The sequence below is a fragment of the Pristiophorus japonicus genome, chromosome 12 (assembly GCF_044704955.1).
Source record: "Pristiophorus japonicus isolate sPriJap1 chromosome 12, sPriJap1.hap1, whole genome shotgun sequence".
Taxonomy (NCBI): Eukaryota; Metazoa; Chordata; class Chondrichthyes; family Pristiophoridae; genus Pristiophorus; species Pristiophorus japonicus.
In genome coordinates this window covers 181,355,262-181,370,819 of record NC_091988.1, presented here as the reverse complement: position 1 = coordinate 181,370,819, position 15,558 = coordinate 181,355,262, and the positions used below count along the sequence as shown (strand labels likewise).

At 44.9% G+C, this 15,558-nt stretch overlaps 2 long non-coding RNA genes across 2 annotated transcripts in view; one reads left to right on the top strand and one right to left on the bottom strand.

The window, feature by feature from the left end:
* LOC139277074 (uncharacterized) overlaps positions 1-11,544 on the bottom strand; it is a 52,842-nt gene extending 41,298 nt beyond the window's left edge. The window contains exons 1-2 of the long non-coding RNA XR_011596033.1: positions 11,204-11,544; positions 9,623-9,708 (exon numbers count right to left, since the gene is read on the bottom strand). This is a non-coding gene — a long non-coding RNA (uncharacterized lncRNA). The remainder of the gene's footprint in view (positions 1-9,622; positions 9,709-11,203) is intronic.
* Positions 11,258-14,933, top strand: LOC139277072 (uncharacterized). Its single transcript, XR_011596032.1, has 2 exons — positions 11,258-11,574; positions 14,357-14,933. It is a non-coding gene; the product is annotated as an uncharacterized lncRNA (long non-coding RNA).
* The last annotated feature ends 625 nt before the right edge of the window (positions 14,934-15,558 follow it).

The window sequence follows — 15,558 nt, the reverse complement described above, 5'->3', positions numbered from 1 at the left end:
GGGGGAAGAGAGGGGGGGGAAGAGAGGGGGGGGAAGAGAGGGGGGGGAAGAGAGAGGGGGGGGAAGAGAGGGGGGGGAAGAGAGGGGGGGGAAGAGAGGGGGGGGAAGAGAGGGGGGGGAAGAGAGGGGGGGGAAGAGAGGGGGGGGAAGAGAGGGGGGGGAAGAGAGGGGGGGGAAGAGAGGGGGGGGGTCGGGGAACAGGAGCGGGTGTCGGGTCGGGGGGGCGGGGGGAGAGCGGGTGTCGGGGCGGGGCGGGGAGCGGGTCTCGGGTCGGGTCGGAGGGGGGGGGAGCGGGTCTCGGGTCGGGGCGGGGGGAGAGCGGGTCTCGGGTGTCGGGTCGGGGTGGGGGAGCGGGTCTCGGGTGTCGGGTCTCGGGGCGGGGTGGGGGGGGAGCGGGTCTCGGGTGTCGGGTCTCGGTCGGGGCGGGGGGGGGAGCGGGTGTCGGGTCTGGTCGGGCGGGGAACAGGAGCTGGCCGTGGGCGGAGTCTCATTCATGCAGCCCCAGTGAGGCCATTGGGCCAGGGCTAGGGGCGCGTGCTTCCGGCCCCTCCCACACAGTTCCACGCCTGGAGCTACTGCACTTGCGTGCCGACTGTAGCGCGCATGTGCAGAGATCCCGGCACTGTTTTCAGCGCCGGGACCTGGCTCCGCCCCCCCCCCCCACAGCTCGTGCTGGCTGCGCCGAGTGCCACAGGACCAGCAAGTAGGTGGAGAATACCGAGAATTTTTTTAGCTCGGAGGGGCGCCCGTTTTTTTTCTTGTGGAAACTTGGGCCCCATTGTACCTGGTTTTTAATTGTCTCCAAATTCCATGGAAGCACAACCATCTGTTATCAAGATATTTCCTGACCAGAAATTGACACTGTACATGTTTGCCACAAGAAAAAAAAGAGTTATTTGTTATCCAAAGGCAAAGCACCTTTAAGTTGCTATCTTTGCTTATCAGAGTTGGCATCTCTCGGAGTCTGAGGCCGCAATTCCCCCTTCCTCGGTGGGTTCAATGTGGCCGGGGTCGGTTTCAGGTCTCGACCTCACTGCTGACTCCAGCCCATCTGTGAAATGATTTTACTCTGATCGGGCTCAACAAACCCACTCAGCACATTTGCTGGCTAATTGAAGGAAGCGGGTCTGATGACATCACTTGATGATGTGCCATCAGCTGGTTTCCTTAAAAGGGACCATGCGCAAATTAATTGTGACAGTTGTGCTGTCAGTGTTCTCCAGAATTGAGGGGATATGGTAGCATAGTGGTTATGTTACTGGACTGATGATCCAGAGGATTAATGATCCCGAGACATGAGTTCAAATCTCACCATGGCAGCTGGGGAAATTTAAATTCAGTTAATTAAATAAATCTGGAATTAAACAGCTATTATCAGTGACGATGATTGTCAGAAAAACCCATCTAGTTCACTAATATCCTTTAGGGAAGCAAATCTGCCATCCTTGCCTGGTCTGACCTATATGTGACTCCAGGCCAACACCAATGTGGCCTCTGAAATGGCCCTCTGCCCTCTGAAATGGCCCAACAAGCCACTCAGTTGTATCAGACCACTACAACAAATTTAGTACTGTAGGAGTACCTTCACCACAATTGGCAGCGGTTCAAGAAGGCAGCTCACTACCACCTTCTCATGGGTAATTTGGGATGGGCAATAAATGCTGGCTTTGCCAGCGACATCCTCATCCCTTGAACGAATTTTAAAAAACATGGTCCAGAGTTGCACATCTGCACCCAAACTCTCTCATGACAGCACGCAGGGAGGTTCTCTTCCCTTCCAATGAGAGAAAGAGACACTCCCCACGAGACCAATGCAGCCTGGTCGCAAATTGCACAGGAGAGCACAAGCAGGGATGTCATCAGGAGGACCTGGCTGCAGTGGTGCAAACCTTTCAATGATCTCAGCAGATCTCAAAACGTAACTGCAAAGCCACACTCAACCTCATCCTGCTGTGCCTCTCTTCCTGTCTTCCCTTCCCTACTCCTGTACATCCTTACTCGCACCACCTTGCACTTATCACTTCCCCATCTCACTAGCCATCCCTCATCCTAGTCCAATCATACCAAGTAATAGCACACAAGGATAGGCCTTTGTGTGTTTTACCCAATATTCATGTGAAGTTTGTGTTGATGTGTTGTCAATCAGTGAAATCTTTATTTTCAACACTTTGCCTTCTTGAACAGATTTGTGTGCACCTTTGGAAGTGGCTTAGTGAGTTGCAGTAAATGGTGAGACATAACGGTATCCCCCTGCAATGGCGATGATTGTGAAAGGAATGGTTTGCGCATTGTCGTGATGCTTTATGGTGTTGGGGTGGGGTGGTGCAAACCTGGCGCATCAAGTGGCAGCCTGGGTGCACAGCCTCAAGTGAAGTAAATCTGACCATGGTGAGGCCATCCCTGACCTCTATGCCAGCACTGTGGTCGAGTGCTGATGCTCTCTGTCCTGCGTAGCATCAGTTGATTGTGGAGAAGGTTGTTACTGTTGTTGGTGGTGGGGCTGATCGGCGTGGGATTCTGAGGACTAAGGCGAGATTGTTTCAAGAGAGCCTGCGTGAGATAGTTTTGTAGTATATATTAATGATTTCGACTTAAATGTAGGGGGAATGATAAAGATATTTGCTGTTGATATAAAAATTGGCCATGTGGTTGACAGTGAGGCGGAACGCTTTAGACTGGGCAGTAAAGTGGAAAATGGAATTCAATTTGGAAAAGTGTGAGGTAATGCACTTGGTGAGGGGCAACAAGGCAATGATTTAGACGAAGGAATTGAGTGTAATATCTCCAAGTTTTCAGATGACACTAAGCTGGGTGGCGGTGTGAGCTGGAAGGAGGACGCTAAGAGGCTGCAGGGTGACTTGGACAGGTTAGGCAGATGCAGTATAATGTGGATAAATGTGAGGTTATCCACCTTGGTGGCAAAAACACGAAGGCAGAATATTATCTGAATGGCGGCAGATTAGGAAAAGAGGAGGAGCAACGAGACCTGGGTGTCATGGTACATCAGTCATTGAAAGTTGGCATGCAAGTACAGCAGGCAGTGAAGAAGGCAAATGGTACGTTGGCCTTCATAGCTAGGGGATTTGAGTATAGGAGCAGGGAGGTCGTACTGCAGTTGTACAGGGCCTCAGTGAGGCCTCACCTGGAATATTGTGTGCAGTTTTGGTCTCCTAATCTGAGGAAGGCCATTCTTGCTATTGAGGGAGTGCAGCGAAGGTTCACCAGACTGATTCCTGGGACGCAAGGACTGACATATGAGGAAAGACTGGATCGACTGAGCCTGTATTCACTGGAATTTAGAAGGATGAGAGGGGATCGCATAGAAACATATAAAATTCTGACGGGACTGGACAGGTTAGATGCAGGAAGAATGTTCCCGATGTTGGGGGAGCCCAGAACCAGGGGACATAGTCTAAGGATAAGGGGTAAGTCATTTAGGACTGAGATGAGGAGAAACTTCTTCACTCAGCTTTGTTAACCTGTGGAATTTCCTACCACAGAGAGTTGTTGATGCCAGTTCATTGGATATATTCAAGAGGGAGTTAGATATGGCCCTTACAGCTGAAGGGATCAAGGAGTATGGAGGGAAAGCAGGAAAGGGGTACTGAGGTGAATGATCACCCATGATCTTATTGAATGGCGGTGCAGGCTCGAAGGGCCGAATGGTGTACTCCTGCACCTATTTTCTATGTTTCTATGTAAGAGAATACACAAAAATGGGAGGATACTGAGAGATATGGAGGAACAGAGGGACTTTGGGAGTATATGTCTACAGATCCTTAAATGTAGCAGGACAGATTGATAAGGTAGTTAAAAAGGCAAACGGAATGCTTCCCTTTATTAGCCGAGGCATAGAATATAAAAGTTGGGCAGTAATGCAAGAATTGTATGCAACACGAGTTAGGCCACAGCTTGAGTACTGCGTACAGTTCTGGTCACCACAATACAGGAAATGTGTGATTGCATTGGAGAAGGTGCAGAGGATATTTACGAGGATGTTGCCAGGACGTGAAAAGTTTGGCTACGAGGAATGATTGGATAGGATGGGATTGTTTTCTTTGGAACAGAGGAGGTTGAAGGGAGATTTAATAGAGGTATATAAAATGATGAGGGGCCCAGATAGCGTGGATAGGATGGACCAGTTTCCCTTAGCAGAGGGGTCAATAACCAGGGGGCATAAATTTTAAGTAGTTGGTAGAAGGACTAGAGGGGAGATGAGGGAAAAAAATTCACCCAGAGCGTGGTGGGGATCTGGAACTCACTGCCTGAAAGGGTGATAGAGGCAGAAACCCTCATCACATTTAAAAAGTATTTGGATGTGCACTTAAAGAGCCGTGACCTAGAGGGCTACCGACCTATGGGGCTCAATTTTCTCCAGTGATTTGCGCCGCTTTTTTTGGCCTAAGTTTAAAAAATACACATTTCCCCAATCAATTTGCATCAGCATAACTCAGTTAGTTATGATTTTTACGGTTAGTTTTTTTTGTCAAAAAGAGGGCATAACCTGCCACTTGCACCAATTCTGGCCAGTTAGGCAAGTTTGGCCAACTCAGTTACTCCAATTCTTCTTAGGCCGGCATATGTGGCCTCTGTAGAAAAACCTTCTGGTGAGTTAAGAAAATCGGCACAGGTAAGGAAATCAGCGCAGCAGAAGCCCAGACAGCAGCAGCAGGAGGAGTAAGAGAGAGTGGGAGAGAGTGGGGTGGAAGCCTTTCGGGCATAGTTAGCTGCGGGGACCGGGAGGACATTCAACCTGGGATAGGAGCGGGGCCGGGACCGGGACCGGCACCGGCACGGGGCGGGAGGGGACACTTGAATAATTTAACGGAGGTAAGTTGCTGCAATGTGTAATGTGCTTGTTTGCTGTGAGCTGGCTGTAAGTGTCACTTTCCAGCCTCAGCCCTCATTATGTCCCTGGTTACCATGGCAACCCAATTTTTTTGGCACAGATCAAGGCTCCACCCCCAAAACTAAACGACAGGTTAGGCGGCGCCAAAATGAAGAAATCAAACAGCGAATCTTGGAAGATCTTTTTTTGGCGTACTTTGGTCCCAAAAAACCAGGTGTAATTTTTCATGTACGCTAAAAACAGCTTCGGGGAAAATTGAGCCTTGTGCTGGAATGCAGGATTAGGCTGGGTAGCTCTTTTTTGACCAACATGGGCACGATGGGCCAAATCGCCTGTGTCGTAATTTTCTATGACACTATGATGAAGAGCACCGATGCTGATGTAATTAATGGCAGGTGAACTTGAGATGACAGAAGCGATCTGTCAGTGGTAAGAGAGGTTGTTCCAATGAGGTGACACTGGAAAGAGAGTTTGCTCCAAACACTTCCAAATGCAGTAAGCAACAGCTTCTGAGCTTGGAAAGTGAACAGCTGGGAGAGGGTTGCTTTTGTCGCATATTGGCAGCTGTCAAGTAAAGAGATGAGTTCATGGTAAAACTACTCCCCATCTGCTTACCTGGTGTGACTGCCGAGCAGCGTGGATCCCATGGCTGGCCACGCAAAATGGTACGGTGAGCTCAAAATAATGGGCTCTTAACAAGGTCATAATGACCTGGATTGCCTTCCCCACTGCTGTGTTTCGGATCTGTTCAGCCCCGACAGACCCGACACCTGAGAAAGTCGTATGGCACTCGATGTCAGTGGGCTCACGACCCGCTGTCAAAAAATATATATTTCTCACCCAGCCCACCAACTAATGCACCGACTGACCTCCCCAAAAAATTCCCCCATGAATTTCTTTCAAAGACCAATTTACAGTTTAAACTCATCTTCTGATTCACATATTTTATGACCAATAATTTTATTTCTAAATGCAGATTAACTCTATTAGATAGGTAGCTCCTGTCTGCTCATGGTGCAATTTACCCAGGTTTGAAAAAAGATGAAACATCAACATTTTCTTGTCCAAAATCTGCAATGCAGCGTAGTTAACAACTAAAGAGCTGTAACAGCATGTAGTGACAATTTCTGGAACAAAGCCTAGCAACTGTAAAATTCCAAGTCAAGTGGCTTCTATTCATGACTGTCTTGAAAAACATGAATGGCAAACCTAGACACTGACTCATGGCAAACCTCCAAGTGTTTTAGACAGTGACTCATAGGTCAGGAAAACAGCCATTTTCTTTTTATAATAGTTTTGTCAAATTAACAAACGATACCCACTGTCCACAAGCGTAAGGAAATGCCCAAAATGGTTAATAAATTCATTTGTAGCAAGGTCAAAGCATTCCATTGTGCATTAAAAATATAGTACAAGTGTTGCTCTATATTTTGATTAACTAAGGCTAATAATCGGCACCTTAGACAACTGTCAATACTTCAGGTTTGAGTGTGACTTAAATTTTCTCAAGGTTGATTTGAGGCACCTACAGGCTGCATTGTGGCTGCAGGGTGCTCCCAACTTGAAGTCTTGAGGGGGAGAAATTTGGGTCGTTTGGGTCTCCCGTTAGTGCCCCTGGGCGCTAACGGGGTGCAAACGGCTTTTCGCCGTGGTGTGGCGCCGCTAACAACTCCCATTCAATTCTGCGGGAGTTTAGCGGCGGCAACCGGTAGCGCCCCACTCCACTGCGCCAGGCGGTGACTGCGACAGCTTCAGGGGGCGCACACTGAGCTGTTGGCGGTGCCGCTCGGGGAAAAAATTCAACGGACTGACCAGTCACAGCCCGTTGCACCGTGGTACACGGGGTCCGTGCCGCGATCTGGCAGCCTGACATTCCACTGGAGTGCTGGGCTGATGCCACGACACCCCGCTCCCCCGTGGTCCGGGTAGGGACCCACAGAGTCGGCAGCTTGGCTCTCCCCTTTAATGAAGGGGAGGGGCCCTTTCTATGGCAACGTTATGCATTCCAGTGTGTAGCGCTGCGCCCCTCTCCTTTTGCTTCCGCCCTGCTCGTGCTCCAGACGCAAAGTGGAGCGCGTTATTTTGCGCTCCACTTGCCCTCGGGGATGGTAACCCCAATATCGCGAGTGGGGCGGAACTTCCGCAGGAAATCTGCCTCGCGGCTGTTACCACCCACAAATGGGGCTCTATGCACTTTCCCCCCCCCCCCCGAAGTTTCATACAGCTCCAATTTATCTTTTCAATCTTGTCAAAAATAATTCTAACTGTTGCTGATTTGGCTCAGATACTGGTCTCAACCTCCTGACCTAGTTTTCACTAGGGACAAGTCTGCCAGCACTGTACAAGCACATTTTTTGCTGGGAAACACATTGCTGCAGTGCAGATCCCTTCCCTTATATTGTGATCAATGCTGTTATGATTGCTGAACTAGTAGGGCTTTTCTGTTTCTTATACAGTATTTGCATAATGGTTCATTTCTCAGTGATGTAGAGAATGGAGTAGCAGCAGCTGATACAGTATGTGCACTAGTAGGCTGCTCAGGGACAGTTGAGTGGTGGAGATAGCTGGAGAAAAAGGACCGGGCTAGGAAAGCGAAAGGCCAGAAGCAGTTGGGGGTTACAGAGAAAAAACACAAATGTTAAAAGTAACAGAGAACACAGTGAGAGTGAGTGCAGAGACGTGGGTGAGTGGGTAAAGGTAATCAGCGATGCAAAGAACAAGCTACAGAGTAGGAGGATCGAGCAACAGGAAAAAGGGAGTGTAACAGAAGCATGGAAGGTTGGGTAAAATGACCTGCTTTATGCTCACAACTACCATCTTGCTGAAATTTGCAAAATCAGAAATTTCAGACCCAATTAGAAATGGAGAAGAAGAGTGTAATAAAATGCAGGAAGAGAGTAAAGGAATTAAAGAAATGGAAAGGAAGCATATAACAAAGTGCTAGTGGAGAATAAATAGCAAAACAGAGAATGGGTAGTGTGACGGAGTTACATTGATTAATCTCATAAAAATAAATAATATCAAGGTAGTGCTCCATGTGCAACCTTGGTTAGATCAATGAATGAAATCAATCTAAATATAATTAGGTGTTTTTTCATGCCCTGGGAAAATAATAATTCAATCAATAAATAGAAGAAACAGCCCTGTTCATTTGGTTACCATCAGCAACCTCTGGGAACCTGTGGATAAGAACGTGGGTCTGAGGGCAAGATACATGTACATCTTATTGACACCAATAGAAACAATGTCTTAGTACTGTAAATTTACCAATCAAAATGTTATGAACTGTGGATTTTGGGACGCAAAGTTAAGTCCTTCCAAATACAACACGTTTCTTGTTCATGAAAATTTGTCATTCAGTACACACCATTATCCCATGCAACTGAGTGACAATAGTTTATGGCAGGGAACTTAATTTGCCAGTTTTAAGATTTAATTTAATGTAGTTTGTAATTATCCATAAATATATCTGATCTTTAAGTATCGAATTTCCTCGGGTATGCATGCGCGCACAGATTCCTCCTCCTTCAACAGCAGATCACTTCTTCCGTCTTAGGCTACTGAAGTCCATCTAGTCCAGGCACAAAGAAGCTCTTAGAGGACCCACAAATATTTTGAACCTGCCCTGATTTTAGTCAGAATGTTTATCAGTGAACATGCATTTGCTGAATAAACTATAAATGTCTCATATCAAGCAACCAAGGGCATATATCACTGTGACAAAAAAGACCAGCAGAGCTTTCAACTCTCACCCTAGGAGAATTGGCACAAGTACTTCAGTACTTGAAAAGCCACAAACATATGCAGCTCTTCTGCTTCTGTTCAGATATTCATGCTACAATCAAGAAGTCTAACAGTTGAGGTAGAAGCTTAAATGACATTGGCATGTCTCTGGCATTTCTGTATGTGCTGCCCAATTTACCTCTTGGGTTGTCCGACGCATACTGACTCAATAACCTGGACCCATTTAATTCTTCAATCAACAATAAAATATCAAAGATTCAAAAATATACAATTTGAGAAACAAAATGACTTAATATTACGCTATTATATCAAGGATAAGATAAATGTTCATTTAATTCATGCAAATAGAAGAACTTGATTTCAGAATTATATTGATTCTTGTCTTGAGACCAGCCACTAGTTACAAAACTACCCATTTTACCCTGAGAATGCAGTCAGCTCCAGATAAAATCATATCCACTGACTAAACTGTCAGCAAAAATACTGCAAGACAAACACAATATTATAGCAATAAATCTATTTAAGTGTTTGAAATCCTATAGAATAAAAATTATTTAAAAAGTTACAATATTTTACTCTGCTCAATTTCCTATTTTGTTCCTCTCCCACTATCTCTTCTTCCCCATGTTCTCAGTCTCTCTCTCCCATCCCTACTGACATTATCGTTACACTTTATTTCATCTATTCTATTGAGGGGTGGGGGAAACTTTAGAAAGTAAGAAACATTTTGTTTACCTTTGTTTGTGAATCTCCCAGATCCCATCATTTATTTTAGAAACGGACTCACTAAGTCGAACACTGGAACAATTGCCTTGTGCCAAATAGACTGCCACTATAGTTATGTCATGCACAATACAATTGGGCCTGAAGAATATAGCACGTCCATGAGACATAGAAAAATTTAAAAAGTATTATGGATTGATCATCACCAGAAAGAAATTTGAAAATTATCCCATGATAAAATTTATCTTTATTCAGTTCTTCACCTTTGACTTCCCCAATAACAAAGAAGTAATTTATTTTTCTTACCCACTGATAACTGCTTTAGCACGGGCTGCAGACTAGGGACTTATAACAGCAGGGTCATCAGCATCTTCACAGCTGCATACGGTTATCTGAGAAGTAATTGAAAAAGTCTGCACACTCCGATTTCAAAGAATATAACACTGAATTGCTTATGCTGCTGGACTGCTTCAGGTGCACCTTTTCATACGTCGGAAATCTCCTCATGTTGCATTCACGTCACAGGTGATTTCAATCATTCAATGTTCACTGGCTTAGTGTGCTGAGAATTGCATTTCATTTCACAATGTACTACAATCTGACTTTCATCGGGTCAATTGATCTGCTATAATTTCAGCCAGATCTGCAGGTATCTCCCACCTTCTTGCAATGCCAATGTTTGTGGAAGAAGCCTCTGAATATTGCAGGCAAATAGTACCAAAATCACAGAGAACAAATTGTTATGTTGAGATGCCTGCAGCATTGTTGCTTTTATAAAACTAAAGAGAAACTAAGCTTCACCAGGCATGACAAGCACAACGTGGCACTTCAGTGATAGATAACAGAATGAAACCTGTAATAGACTATTACCATCAGGCAAAGTATTTTCAAGGTAATTTGAATTTTCTTAGTGAGGCCAATTTCATAAAATGGACAACTTACTGTTGCGAGAACATTCTGATTAATCAACTACATCAAGTGTTTCACACCAGCATTTAAATGGTGCAATAAAAGGTGTCAATTAAGCACCAAGATTTGTCTTCAAGTATTGTACTAAATTAGAATAAATTGGACCAATAATGTAATAAGGGATGCACACGCATCTTGAACTGTATTCACCAAAAATGTAAGCATCTTAGAAATACAAAGTTGACAAATTCCTTTGAGAATTGTTCTGAAGGATTGCACAATTACCCTACAAATTGCTTATGGTAGCATAGTCCTCGAATTTTACTTATATTAAATGACTTCATACATTCAATGGCTTTCAATATTGAATGTTAAAGGCTTTTGCTCGACATTTATTGGTAATAGTGCTGCAGGAAACTGGTTATTTGATGGTACACCATCAGTAATTCTCGAAAGAGAAATGCTTGCACAATACGCACTCCTCTGAGTCATGGAGATAGACTGAATGTGTGATTGGTTTACTAACGGATGCAGAAGGTACAGCCAGTCTTGTTGCTTGCAGGAATATATTGCTAGTGAGTACCAGAAGCCTTTTATTTTATTCCTGTAGGGAATTGGTGTATGGTTGATATGCAAACCCAGTTACTGTACTGCAGCCATTTCTGAAGGTCAAATCACAATGATGTTGTGAATGCAAGAAACTGAAGCATTCATTACACTACAATGAGCACCATAAAATAATTGCAGATACAATTTAAATGATACAACTGGGATACGAGAGACAATGAGCACCATAAAACAATTGCAGATACAATGTAAATGATATAACTGGGATATGAGACACAAATTTATGAAAGACAAGAGATGGAAAGGATTTATGAATCCTTCCAACATATAAGCAAAGATCACAGAACAAAAAAAAAATCCCGCAAGAACCAGGTCTTCGTATGTACCAAGAGTTTTTTTTTTCCCCCTAACCTCAGTAAAAAGCAGTAATCAGCAGGCTGTCTGGAAAAGCTAGTGAGTAAAGATCTGGGGCTGGATTTTCTGCTCCAGGCTGCCTCTGTTTTCGCCCCGGAGGGGTAGCAATGGCGGCGGTGAGCTCTTCTGGGTAGGTGGCCAGCTTCCAGCGCCCCGCCGGGGTTTTCTGGGCTTGGTTTCGACAGGGCGGGGAGCATTATCGCCCGGAGGAGGCGAGCCGGTCTGCAACACCCCTGGTTGTGACACCGGATCGATTTTTGCCTCCTGCCCGACCCGTAGCGCTGTGTAGAGCAGTGTGTTGGGATCACCTGTGAAAACGTACGGTCCAAGCTGTAGCGGCTGCAGAGCGGAAGTAATGTCTACCTCAGGTAAGTGGGATTTTTTGTTTTTTTATTTTGTTTGCGATTTATGTAGCGATGGCGTGAGGTATTTTTGGGGAATGTTTTTGGTGGGGTTTTTTTTTCAGGTTTTATTTTCTCCTCAGGCCTTCAGAGCGCTCCGAGGCCGGCTCTTTAGCTCGGGATTTTCGCATGCTAAACCCGCCTAGTACCCTAAGAGAGATGTGTAACGCCTCCCTCAGTGCTCCACCCCACACTCAGGGCCCAGCTGCTGATTTGAGGCACAAACTTTTTCCAGGCGGTATCGGGACCGTCCGGCCATCATTAATGCCCCGAAATCTTAAAAGCCGGAAATCCAGCCCCAGATTCCTTCCCACGTCAAAATAATGAAAATTGCAAGACAAATCATCAGATCAGCCATTCCCAACAGGTCCTCGGGAAGAGAAGGAGAAATTCTTTCCTTGCCTTACTTGCAGGATGAAGATGAAGGAAGACTTTCCAATATTAATTCATTTGGATTAAACAAATTGGAACTGCTTCTCTCTCACCACCACCCATGGGATTAGAAGATCCTTCCTTCTGCACAAATGTCTAATTCCAGCAGGAGTCACTGAACGACAGTCAGAAGTAGGCCCTTGTCTGATTTTTCCCCTCCCTAAAGGTAGAGACAATGAGGCAAAATTAAATTTTATCTCTGAACTGGTTAGATGAAAATGAAATTAAGATTGGCATCATCTTTGTCTGTATGGTTCATTCCAGTGCCACAAAGTGAATTTCCATCAACTGCTTTTAAAAAAAAATGTTTCACATTTTATCCCTACATTTCAGCACTATTTATAAATTAGTAAACTGCACAGAAATTATTAAATTTCATCTTTAAAGAAAAAAGAAAGACTTGCATTTATATAGCGCCTTTCACGACCAGTGGACGTCTCAAACGCTTTACAGCCAATGAAGTACTTTTGAAGTGTCGTCACTGTTGTAATGTGGGAAACGCGGCAGCCAATTAGCAGACAGCAAGCTCCCACAAACAACAATGTGATCGTGACCAGATAATCTGTTTTTGTTATGTTGATTGAGGGATAAATATTGACCAGGACACTGGGGATAATTCCTCTGCTCTTCTGGGAAAAAGTGCCATGGGATCTTTTATGTCCACTTGAGAGAGCAGACAGGCTCATCCGAAAGATGACACCTCCGACAGTGCAGCGCTCCCTCAGGAGTAAATGGGTACTTTTCAGAATGGCAGGCAGTGACTAGTGGGGTACCGCAAGGTTCTGTGCTGGGGCCCCAGCTGTTTACACTGTACATTAATGATTTAGACGAGGGGATTAAATGTAGCATCTCCAAATTTGCGGATGACACTAAGTTGGGTGGCAGTGTGAGCTGCGAGGAGGATGCTATGAGGCGGCAGAGTGACTTGGATAGGTTAGGTGAGTGGGCAAATGCATGGCAGATGAAGTATAATGTGGATAAATGTGAGGTTATCCACTTTGGTGGTAAAAACAGAGAGACAGACTATTATCTGAATGGTGACAGATTAGGAAAAGGAGAGGTGCAACGAGACCTGGGTGTCATGGTACATCAGTCATTGAAGGTTGGCATGCAGGTACAGCAGGCGGTTAAGAAAGCAAATGGCATGTTGGCCTTCATAGCGAGGGGATTTGAGTACAGGGACAGGGAGGTGTTGCTACAGTTGTACAGGGCCTTGGTGAGGCCACACCTGGAGTATTGTGTACAGTTTTGGTCTCCTAACTTGAGGAAGGACATTCTTGCTATTGAGGGAGTGCAGCGAAGGTTCACCAGACTGATTCCCAGGATGGCAGGACTGACCTATCAAGAAAGACTAGATCAACTGGGCTTGTATTCCCTGGAGTTCAGAAGAATGAGAGGGGACCTCATAGAAACGTTTAAAATTCTGACGGGTTTAGACAGGTTAGATGCAGGAAGAATGTTCCCAATGTTGGGGAAGTCCAGAACCAGCAGTCACAGTCTAAGGATAAGGGGTAAGCCATTTAGGACCGAGATGAGGAGAAACTTCTTCACCCAGAGAGTGGTGAACCTGTGGAATTCTCTACCACAGAAAGTAGTTGAGGCCAATTCACTAAATATATTCAAAAGGGAGTTAGATGAAGTCCTTACTACTAGGGGGATCAAGGGGTATGACGAGAAAGCAGGAAGGGGGTACTGAAGTTGCATGTTCAGCCATGAACTCATTGAATGGCGGTGCAGGCTAGAAGGGCCGAATGGCCTATTCCTGCACCTATTTTTCTATGTTTCTATGTTTCTACATTCCCATCTAGCTTTGTATCATCAGCATCTTTAGATATGTTACATTTGTACCCTCATCCAAATCATTGATAGAGATTCTGAATAGCTGAGGCCTAAGCACTGAGCCTTGCGGTACCCCACTAGTTACAGTCTGTCAACCCAAAAATGACCCGTTTATTCCTACTCTCTGTTTTCTGTCCGTGACAGAATCCATGCTAGTATATTACCCCCAATCCCATGAGCCATAATTTTGTTTAATAACCTCTTGTGTGACACCTTATCGAATGCCTTCTGAAAATCCAAATATACCACATCCACTGGTTCCCCCTTATCTATTCAGCCTCAAAAAACTCTTTAACAGATTTATCAAACACGATTTCCATTTCATAAATCTGTGTTGACTCTGCGCAATCCTATTATTATTTTCTAAGTGCCCTGTTACCACGTCCTTAATAATAGATTCTAGCATTTTCACTATTATTGATGTCAAGCTAACTGGTCTATAGTTTTTCATTTTCTCTCTCCCTCCTTTCTTAAATAGTGGGGTTACATTTGCTACCTTCCAATCCATGGGAACCGTTCTAGAATCTATGAAATTTTGGAAGATGACAAACAATCCATCCTGTAAGAAATCGTGAACTGGAAGAAATATAACTTGAGACCAAAAAGTCTCTTCAGACTGGTGTTAGATTTGAATGATTCATTCCATGGTACAATAACTAAAGTGACTTGAACAGCGTGAAGATAAATAACTGATAACAGGCAGCTCCAAACATCTGAAGGCCAAGAATGGCCTGTCTGACTCCAACCTTGGGAGGATGTGAAGAGGATGGTTTCACCCAAGAGTTGAGACAAAGAACCCGGGATATCATGGGTTAAATGCTCCGGTCAATATCCTACACCAGACCCACCCCTAAAAAGAGAATAAAAGATCGAGGAGGCATTTCAGGGCAGACGATGATGATAAGAACTGTTTGTGACACCAGCCATCTGTCCGATTGGGATTAATAACAGCTACTTGCCACGGTTGTATGTCTACTATGTCTATCCTGATTGTGTGTTGTGTTTGACTATATTTGAACTACCGCTGTCTTAATAAAATACCTTATAACTCCTCAGACCCTTTGCGTATTTGTGTGTGACCTGTGATCTGAATCTTACAGTGGTGTCAGAAGTGGGATTCACAGAGTTAGGAGTTGTAAGGTTCCAGTTAGTGGTGGACCGGCAACACTTAGTTGCTTAGACTGAGGTAGTTTACTCCCTAAAAGAAAGGAAAGTGTGTCAGATAGGTGAAGCCTAACACAAAATGGATGGTGTTTAACCGGGAGCCAATGTGGGTCAGCGAGTACAGAGTATGTGCTTTAAATAGCAGGCTTCTCCAGCTCCAATGTTGGGGAAGCCTGTTAGAACATAAGAACATAAGAAATAGGAGCAGGAGTAGGCCATTTGGCCCCTTGAGCCTGCTCCGCCATTCAATATCATGACTGATCTGATCATGGACTCAGCTCCACTTCCCTGTCCACTCCCCATAACCCTTTATTGCCTTATCACTCAAAAATCTATCTATCTCCGCCTTAAATATATTCAATGACCCAGCCTCCACAGCTCTTCTGGAATATCTGGAGAAGAAGGGGAATTATTGAAGGCTTTTAGTCTTTATTCCCCCCATTAACATCCCTAATCATATTGCGCACCCATGTCGTCTCTCTCGCCACTCCCTCCTGGCATCTCTCACCACACCCC